Raw genomic sequence first — 10,000 nt, 5'->3', positions numbered from 1 at the left:
TCTATCTGTGTGTGTGTGTGTGTGTGTGTGTGTGTGTGTCTGTGTGTCTCTATCTGTCTGTGTGTGTGTGTGTGTGTGTGTGTGTGTGTGTCTGTGTGTCTCTATCTGTCTGTGTGTGTGTGTGTGTGTGTGTGTGTGTGTGTGTGTGTGTGTGTGTGTGTGTCTCTATCTGTCTGTCTGTCTGTCTGTGTGTGTGTGTCTATCTGAGTGTGTGTGTGAGAGAGAGAGAGACCACCAGAGCAGCACACACTGACTGTCACCTCTCCTGCTGAAGGCAGACACACAGGACGGTTCTCTCAGGTGTTGACCAGCGTCTGTGGCGAGTTTCCACTAAATGCTTTCAGAAGACTTTGAACACACAGCTGTGAGAGTCAGACTCAGACCCAGCTGGCATCTGATCACAAACCTCAATCTGATCGTCTTACACATTTGTGAGGTTTCTCTCGCCTTTTCTTCTAGGTTCCCATGAAGGCTTTGACTGAATTCATCAGGAGGCCGAGCTTCTTCTTCTTCGAGAACAGAGGCCCTCGTTCTGGTACCTTCAGAGAATTCACCTCAGCTTTACCTTCACATGCTTTTCACAGCCGGCATTTCCAAACGTCCTAAAAGCCTCTCCAGTGACACGGAGCTGAAAAGCCCTGTTAGCTGCGGTGAAGACGAGGGGAAATCTCTGCTGAAGCTTCGACTCTCAGATTGTGGGAGGTGTCAAACCCTGGAGAAATCATCATTGTCTTCGGTTTCAGATTCAATCCTGCCTCGTCACTCCGGTTGTGATTTTTCTGGCTCTTGTGAGAGAAAAGCCTCCACACTCCCACAAACACTTCTGCTATGAGAAAGCTGCCATCTGCCCCAGCAACACTTTGTCATGGGGTTCTTCAGGACTCGTCCTCTTACCCTTTACAGACGAAACGCTCTCTCTAGTGTCTCGCTTCACTGGGGCTTTGGGCTAGAAATGATGAGATTTGAGATGTTCCAGCACAAACGTCTAAACATGCTTTAATCTAGAGATGCAAAACGACATGAGATTAGAAGACTTGATTAATAAGAAACTGAAGTGAGTTTATGCTTAAAACAAAAACAAAAAAATCTGCAGATTGCGTTCATTTCAAGATTTTGGTCTATTATGCTTCCACAAGTGTCTTCTCTCGGACTAATGGAAAGAAAGCATCAAAAACACACTTTCAGTGTTCATTTAATCGCACTTTATCTAGTTCTTGTCTGTTGATTTCGATTTCAATCTTAAAAGAGTTTCTTCTGTGCAGTTTTATGCCTCTCTATATTCTGAAGGTTTGTTGAAATCTCATTCACACTGATTTATACATTTAACTCCTAAAAACATGGTGAAAATGGGTTAGGGTTAGGGTTAGGGTTAGGGTTAGGAAACCCTAGATCTGTAAAACCTGTGTTTTAACACAATCAAATAATCCTGAATTTGAGTTTATTCAATGTTCAGATTTATTTGCTGGAGATGTATGCAAATTTAATTAGGTAATGATTTGTTTAAAACTAAAAATACAAAAAATAAAGGTTTGCAATTCAATAATGTAATCAACTGGGAATGTGTGGCCATGTTTGAATTATTTAATTGTTTCTTTTATTATAAGTTATAGTTTTTTTCTAAAGCGATTGGCAGTCTGCTTGATTTTCATTTCTAAGCACGAAAAGCTTACATGCCTTACGCCATTCATCTTATGACATTTTGCATTGTTTTTTGGAAAAATTCTAATTTCTATTTCTATCCTATCTACTCGTTTATTTATTTGTTATAAAAACTGACCCTCTAACACTAGAGTCATCTATTCATTTTCTATTCAATTTACTTTTACTTAAAATAAAAGATAATAACTTGACCCTCTAACACTAGTTGTCTCTAATTTATGCCTTCCATTTATTACAAAAAACAAAACCTTGCTTCATGAACTTATTTATTGTTGGATTTGCTTCTGTTGTCTTCATATGTAAGTGGCTTTGGATAAAAGCATCTGCTAAATGACTAAATGTAAGAATCTTTGAAAACTAGACAGAATATTACAGTAAGCCATCTCCTCGTCACTCAGATGGAAGAACGTGACGCAAAGGTTTGAGGGTTCGATGCATGAACGGATCAGATGCATGGCTTGAATGCAATGGATAAGATGCACGAATGTCGTCTAGATGCTGCCAGAGCGTTAAGGGCAGCAGACAGTGGGGAGTTTGCTCAAATACTCGCTTCCCCTGTGCTTTCTTTTTGACACGTCTAAAGGGTCCTTTCTGTCACGGTGCCACTCTTCCCTGTAGAGTCCAGGCGGGTGGAAAGAGCCTGTGACCCCGGCACCAATGTCTTGGCAGGGAGGATTTACACGAGCAGAAGGGCCGAGCGCAGAGAGCTGCCAGATACACGACAATATGATGCTCCAAACACAAGAAACGGCCAGTTCTGTTGGTTCTTTCAGTGCCATCTTTCTCTCTTTTGCATTATTTTTCCACCAACACACATTAAACCGAAAGCAAGCCCAACCAGAGCAGAATGCTTCCAGACTGCGATGCGAAGCCGACAGACTGACGGACAGAAAACTGGGCGAGTATTTGGACGCCAGAAGGTCAAGCCCCTTTCTGACCCTCCCTTTTCGCCCCCCATGTCTATATTTATGGTCTGCTCCTGTCTCATGTAAGGAACAACAGCAGGAGTGGACCATCACATTTGGTCCCCAGCGTGGGGGCCGTTGGTAATCCGACGCGGTCCAGCTTTCCCACCGAGCCGCTCTTCTGCTTCTCTGCGAAGATTCCGGCTTTCCTCATTTGCATCTGCTAATTAGATCCTGTTAGCATCATTTTGTACACGACGCCCCTCTAAAACAAATACATCCACTTGTAAAGAATATAACGATGCTGTTAAAGATACTAATTGACTTATGTAAGAGGGAGCATCTCACATTTTATCCGTGTATTCCCGGATGCTTTGTCCAATTAAATATGGACTCTTGGAGGACTGAATATTTATTACTCACTCCTGACCAGCCACAAAACACACAACAGTCGTCTAACTTCTTGGAACCAAAAACTAACCTTAGCACACTGTGAGGAGGTTTTTGCAACAACCTAAAGACAACCCATACAGAACATTGCCTAGTGGTTGTTTTAGGGTTTTTGACCATAAAATAACATTCCCAGAGCAGCATTTCAGGAAGTTTTTTTTGCAATAACCTAAAGATAACCTGTACATTGTTTTATAACGTTACGTTGCAGAATGGTACAGAACGTTTTTTTGCACCAACAACCAAGCTTCCTGTTGCTTTTTTTTGTCTCACAGTGACACTTTGTGAAAAACAATTTAGCGCAGATACTGAGATCTATTAGCATTCTGTGGCTCTTCTCGCTGGCGAATGCAGTCGAGCTTCATTTGAGTCATTGATTGATTTATTGTTTCTGCGGTTAATCACTTTCCCAGAGGTATTTTGTAAGCTCTTTATCTTCACAAACTTAAGCCAGAGGTAATTAATCCGATTTCTGTGGGTGCGGCGCAATAATGCATCATGAATCAAATATCAAGCATGACCAGGACATCAGTAATAATCACAATCTGAAGGTATCAGCTTCACTTCATCAAAAGTTCAATCATTTGTGTAGTCTGCATGTCTAATCATTTCAGAATGCGTTATTATGATCTTGTGGAATACTGAAACACATTGCTACAGACTTTTGATTTGATACCAGCTTTCATTTTTCCACTATGCATGTTTAATCAGTTTAGAAAATCACAGTACCTGTTTTGGTTTTAACTGTGGTAAAATCGCTGTAATGCATGACCTGAAGTGGCTTAATGGTTTATTCCTTTTATCATTCAACACAGAAAATCCAGGAAATGAGAGTATTGATCCTTGAAACATCTTCTATAAAAAAAATTGCTGATCAGTTCTTACCTATTAAATCTATTTATATGTATAATCTTTTTTTATTATTAATTCTTGAGATTCTCTTTGTTAAATCATGCCTCCCATGATCTTCTGTATGTGCTTTCTTACAGGTCAGATGTCTTCTTATGTGAAGGTCGTGGTCTGGTCCTCGAGGCGGCTGCGATCCGCTTCTGTTTTCTGGATATGCTCAGGTCTGTCAAAACCACTGGATTCTTCCCTCCTGTTATGTTTGGAGATGCTCGCCTTGTTACGTTTAGCTGCCTGGCGCAATCTTGAGCAATAGAAAGTGGCAGCAGAGAGAGACGAGGTTAAAAGGGCCTTCAGAAGCGCCTGAAGCCTGAGGTTGAGGGGGAAAAATCACCTTGAACAGAGATTTAAAAAAAAATCAACATTATTTTCTCACTCACATGGGTCCAAACCTCTATGTGGGATTGAAAATGTCATTCAGTAAAATCAATGAAAGATTTATTGTAGAATTGAGGAAAAAAAGAGATATAAACTTAATTGTTAAAATAAATGCAGAATTGTGAAGGAAAATTGCAGAATTAAGAAAAGTCAGAATTGTGAGTTGAAAAAGCATAATTATTGTAAAATTTAGAAGAAATGTCAGAACTGGAAGATAAATGCAGTGTTGTGTCTAATTATTGTGACATCAATGCAGAATTGTGATGAATTATTGTAAAATTGAGAAAAAGAGTCAGATTTGTGAGCTATAATTGCAGAATTGCATATAATTATTGTAGATTAGAGAAGAAATGACAGAATTGCGAAAGAGAAACAAGCTTAATTGTGGAGAATTATTGTAGAATTAAATGTCAGAATTGTGAGATATAAATGCTGAAATGTAAAGGATTACTGTAGAATTGAGAAGAAGCGTCAAAACTGTGATATGAATAAATGCACAAATGTGAAGTATTGTAGAATTGAGAACATCAGGATTATGAGAGATAAATGCAAAATTGAGAAGAATTATTGTAGAATTGAGAAGAACAATCAAAACTGCAAGATATGAATGCAACATTTTAATTATTGTAGAATTAAGAAGAAGAGTCATAATTGCTAGATAAATGCAGAATTGTAAAGAAAAATGGCAGAATTAAGAAAAGTCTGAATTGTAAGTAAAAAAATGCATTATTATTGTAATATTTAGAAGAAACGTCAGAACTGGAAGATAAATTCAGTCTTGCAACTAATTATTGAAGAATGGAGAAATCAGTATTGTGACATCAATGCAGAATTGTGAGGAATTATTGGAGAATTGAGAAAAAGAGGCAGAATTGTGACCTATACTTGAGAATTGCATATAATTATTGTAGATTAGAGAAGAAATGTCAAAAATGTGAGAGAAAAAGCTAAATTGAGGAGAATTATTGTAGAATTAAGAAACATCATAATAACTAGATATTAATGTAGAAATGTGAAGGATAGTTGTAGAATTGAGAAGAAGCGTCAAAATTGTGATATGAATAAATGCACGAATGTGAAGTATTGTAGAACTGAGAACATCAGAATTATGAGAGATAAATGCTGAATTATTGTAGAATTGATAAGAACAATCAAAACGGCAAAATATAAATGCTAAATTTTAATTATTGCAGATTTAAAAAGAAGAGTCACAATTGTGAGATGTAAATGCAGAATTACATAGAATTAATGTAGAATTTAGAAGAAATGCCAGTATTGTGAGATAAAAATGCAGGATGGCATAGAAATATTGTAGAATTCAGGGCAAATGTCATAAATGTAAGATTAAATATAGAATTAAGAAGAATTGTGGCAGAGTTGAGAGGAAGTGCCAGAACTGTGAGATATAAATGTAGAAATGTGAAGAATTATTGTAGAATTGATAACATCAGAATTGTGAGAAATAAATTTAGAATTGTGAAGAATTGTTGTAGAATTCAGAAGAACAGTCATTATTGCGAGATTAATTTAGAATTGTGAAGAATTGTTGTAGAATTCAGAAGAACAGTCATTATTGCGAGATTGATTTAAAATTGTGAAGAATTGTTGTAGAATTCAGAAGATGAGTCATAATTGCAAGATATGAACTACCAAGAATTATTTTAGAATTGAGAACAAAAGTCAGAATGGTGACAAATGCAGAACTGTGAAGAATTTTCATAGAATTAAGAAGAAGAGTCCGAATTGTGAGATGTAAATGCAGAATTGCAAATAATTATAGTAGAATTGATAAGAAGAGTGAGAATTGTGAGATATAAATGCAGAGTTACATAGAATTATTGAAGAATTTAGAAGAAATGCCAGAATTGTGAGGTAGAAATGCAGGACAGCATAGAATTATTGTAGAATTTTAGAGAAAATGTCAGAAATCCAAGATTTTAAAAATTTGAATTAAGAAGAATTGTTGTAGAATTCAGAACAAGAGTCATAATTGTGAGATATGAATTGTGGAGAATTATTATAGAATGGGGAAGAAGATATTAGCGTAGAACTGTAAAGAATAATTGCAGAATTAAGAAGAAAAGATTTGCGAGATAAAACTCAGAATTGAGAGATGAAAATGCAGAATTACCAAGAATTGTTTTAGAATTGAGAACAAAAGTCAGAATTGTGACAAATGCAGAACTGTGAAGAGTTTTCATAGAATTCAGAAGAAATGTCAGAATTATGAGATAAAAATTCGGAACTTTGAATAATTGTAGATTTGAAAAGAAATGTAAAAATTGGGACAATTCCATTTTATTTATTTATTTTTATTCCATTGTGGAAATAAGCTACTAGTGAACATATATTTTTTAATAGTGAACATATATTTTTGGATGAACTAATATTGCAGTCCTGTTCTGTAATGGTCTGAGAGCAGATGTGTGTGTTTGTGATTATTAATGCTGACACACATGGAAACAAACACACACTGAAGCGTCTTTCCGCTGGCAACTAAAAACCAGTGCGTTTGACCAAAATATGAAAGCAAATGGTTTTTCCACCTCATGGCTTCATGTCATTAGAGCTGCGTGTCTTTTGTTCTCCTCGGACCTCCGCTTTCTGCCTTTTGTCTGCTGGACCAAAGCGAGGTCCAAACTTCTCCACTCTGTAATTAACCTCACAAGCTCTCTGAGAGGAGAGTGGAGAAGGGGTATATTCAAGAGAGAAATAAATAAATAAATAAGTATAGAAGAGCACGTAACAAAATGGGTTCTGAGAGCATCTGTCTCGTGAGACTGATCCCATTCAAAGCAGCCACCGCTCTTCCTCATCTCCCTGTGCTCCTCATCCTCTTCTTTTGAGCACATGTGAGCTGCAGGACGTAATGAAGGAAAACTGTGATATATGTGGCCCCGAGCAGATCTTTCTCTCTTAATGAATACAGAAACACAGCGTCTGAATGGACGTGTCTTGTACCAGCGCAGCTCCTCCTGAAGAAGGCCATCTCTTATTAAAGCACATAAAGCACAGGCAGAGAAAGTAATTTTGTTCGATCCTTTTCTCCTGGTGGCTCCTGCTACTTTTCTTTACGGAGGAGCTTTTATGGAGCTCATAATTATTTCTCTGAGAGTCCTCAAGCACCAACCCGGGAGTCTTTGTATCTTTTTGACATTTTTGGGAGAAAATGGATGTCATATTAACATCTCTGTCATTTCAGTTTCAACAAGACAAGTTTTTAACCAAGCACATGCTTTACTGAAATACTTCAGTGTTTAATTCTTCTTATTTCGGGGTTTAGCATTTGTTATTCAAAAGACTCATTTGAAAGATGGTTTATTTGCAAATCTGAAATAATCAACCAAATCTGATTCTTTGTTTGTTTTTATTCTTATTTGCACATTTTTTTGCCGTTTCCCACAAATTTTTCTCAGTCAAAGCAACATTAATTGCATGTTTACTGGAAAGTTACTTTAACATGTTAATATTTAAAAAACATAATATGAATATATTTCAGAAAACATTCCTTGAATGATATATAAATAATGTTTTTGTGCTAATGTTTGATATAAACCCTTTTAATGAACTTTATATCAATGTTACTGGAAGAATGTTTGTTCATAACCTTGTCAGAACATTAGCTAATTGCGCTAAGAACAGTTTACACTGTAGCATTTTCATTGGTATTGTTTTATCCATTTTTTTAATTGTGTAAAAGTGCATTTTTGTAATTTAATGATAGCAGTGCTAAACCTGTGGCATTCAGAACATCAGCATTTCACATAATTTTCATGTTGATGATTTGGTTTCAAACAAAAGGGTGACATGAAACGACAGGTGCAGTTTTCCTGGAAACAGGTCTCCTGCCAGAGATTAGAGTTTTCCTGGAAAGCTGTAATTTTTGGAGCGTTTGTAAAGCGAGAGAGCTGCTGGTGTGTTGGTGCTGAGCGAAGGCGACGCGTCTCAGGCCTTGAGAACGAGTGTTAGAGGACTGCAGGCTTCAGACTGTCCTCTTTATTTGAGGTTTGATGTTGAGTCGGGTGAAGCTGGATCTTCATGCCCAGGAGTCACCGCGGATCTGACAGACCTGCTCCTGAGATTCGACCGGAGCCGTGAAGATCTGCTCAGAAAATTCACAAAAAGACAAAACCACTGACAGGAGCTTAAAGCACCAGTGCTCCTGCGATTCAGTGCATTACCACTCATATCTTCCTTTAAATAATCATCCTCCACATTAAATAGCACAAAATAGGAATAAATTCTAGTTTTAGTGTTAGTGGTGTTTACAAAAGTTTGGAAACATTACTATTTTTAATGTTTTTGAAAGAAGTTTCTTCCGCTCATCAAGCCTGCATTTATTTGATCAAAAATACAGAAAAAAACAGTAATATTGTGAAATATTATTAGAACTTAAAATAATAGTTTTCTATTTGAATATACTTTAAAAAATAATGTATTCCTGTGATGCAAAGCTGAATTTTCAGCATCATTCCTCCAGCTTCAGTGTCACATGTAACATCAGTCGATCACATGATCATTTAGAAATCATTCTAATATTCTGATTTATTATGAGTGTTGGAAACAGTTCTGCTGTCTCATATATTTGATCAATAAAAGGTTAAAAAGAACTGCATTCATTCAAAATAAAAATAAAATTCTAATAATATATTTTCTTTACTATCACTTTTTATCAATTTAACACATCCTTGCTGAATAAAAGTATTGATTTTATAAAAAAAAATAAAAAAAATTACTCACCCCAAATTACTGACCAGTAGTGTATATTGTTATTACAAAATATTTATATTTTAAAAACATAGCTTCTTTTTTTTATTCATCAAAGTATCCTAAAAAAGTATCACATGTTCTGAACAAATATGAAGCAGCAGAACTGTTTCCAACTTTGATAATGAATCATCATATTAGAATGATTTCTAAAGGATCATGTGATAATGATCCTAAAAATTCAGCTTTGCATCACAGAAATAAATGTTCATTTAAAGTATAATACATTTAAAAACAATTATTTTAAGTTGTAATAATATTTCACAATATTACATTTTTTTCTGTATTTTTGATCGAATAAATGCAGGCTTGATGAGCAGAAGAAACTTCTTTCAAAAACATTAAAAATAGTAATGTTTCCAAACTTTTGGTCTGTACTGTATATATATATATATATTGACAAACAAGAGAAAATATTCTCTCTTAATAAGGAATTTAATATAAAAAGTGCTATATGATAGTATAGTTACATTTTGCAAAAAAAAAAAAAAAAAAAAAAAACAAGCAGCTGAGATACGGTTTATGTATTTTTTCACCATTTGAATGTGTTTTCTTCCCGTCTCTGTGATCTTCTGGTCTCTGTGGGATTCAGAGTTTTGATCACTATCTGAGCAGCACTAAATGATGTGCACTCCTCTCGTAGTTCAGCACTGAAGGTTAAACCGGTTTGCACGTCTTCTGTGTGTTATTGGGGGTTTGGTCCATTGCATGAGTTTCACGCCTCTCTCCTGCACACACACGATCCTCCTCCTCCTCCTGCTCTTCTGCTTGATTACTCATAATGTAATTTTAATTAAAACTGCGGTGTCAAAGGGTTCTGCTCGCCCGAGAAGCGAGCCCAGATTGCAGCACTGTTGAAGCTCCTCACTTGCTTGAGAGGAAATGCATCCTGACAGCGGCGGCCAGAGCCAGGTCAACAAAAGCTGCTCCTCTTT

The sequence above is a fragment of the Carassius carassius genome, chromosome 15 (assembly GCF_963082965.1).
Source record: "Carassius carassius chromosome 15, fCarCar2.1, whole genome shotgun sequence".
In the NCBI taxonomy this organism is placed as follows: Eukaryota; Metazoa; Chordata; class Actinopteri; order Cypriniformes; family Cyprinidae; genus Carassius; species Carassius carassius.
This window is presented reverse-complemented; position numbering follows the sequence as displayed.